Here is an 853-nt window from a genome sequence, read left to right on the forward strand (position 1 = left end):
CTGTGATCATGACCTGAGCTGAAGGCAGAGGCTTAAACCACTGAGCCACCCAGGCACCCCTAGAAATACATTTAATAATTTGACAGAAATTTTTAAAATTTAATATTTAAAAATAATATCTACACCCAATGTGGGGCATGAACCCACAACCCCAAGATCAAGAGTCACATACTTCACCAACTGAGCCTACCAGACCCTCCAAATACTGTTAGATGCCATGAAATCAGTGGCAATGCCTTCACCACGCAGGTGGTGTCAGGCTACAGGGGAGTGTTGACCTTCTCTCCTTTCATATAACACTTACGTGTTTTAAGTAGAATCTAATAAATCTGGCTTATATTTTTACATAATTTAGAAATTTTCATATTTCTAGTAGTTTAGTTTTGTTGTTGCTGTTCACAAAAGTATTGACCCTGAATGGCTCTGTGTTCCATCATGGCAATATTTTGAAAAGCACTGATATAAGGGACCTGAGTTTTGTAGAATAGTTATTCCAAGTTCTGATATGTATTATTTTTATGTCTCTCAGAATACTTCAATTCTCCCAGTCTTAAATTCCATATATATAAAGTAAAGATCATCAAACCTAACACATATCATTGCTTAAAGTATCAGCAATTTTGGTAATTGAGTTCTAAATACAGAATAAAAAATGGATTTTAATAAATAATGTATTTATCTTAATATTTTATCTTGTGATAGGTGAAATATTGTATTTTATTTTTTCATGTATTAACTGTTTTTATCTAACTCAGTTATAAACTGCACATACATTCACAGCACCTGGGGAACTGCTTTGGATGTATTTAGATGCTCAGTAATTACTTCTTTGATTTGTTAAGATTGATATAGA

At 33.1% G+C, this 853-nt stretch overlaps 1 pseudogene; it reads right to left on the reverse strand.

Moving 5' to 3' along the window:
* Nucleotides 1–200: 200 nt before the first annotated feature.
* On the reverse strand, nt 201–300 carry LOC122890823 (annotated as a pseudogene).
* Between the last annotated feature and the right edge of the window lie 553 nt (nt 301–853).

Source organism: Neovison vison, chromosome 11, assembly GCF_020171115.1.
Source record: "Neovison vison isolate M4711 chromosome 11, ASM_NN_V1, whole genome shotgun sequence".
Lineage (NCBI taxonomy): Eukaryota > Metazoa > Chordata > Mammalia > Carnivora > Mustelidae > Neogale > Neogale vison.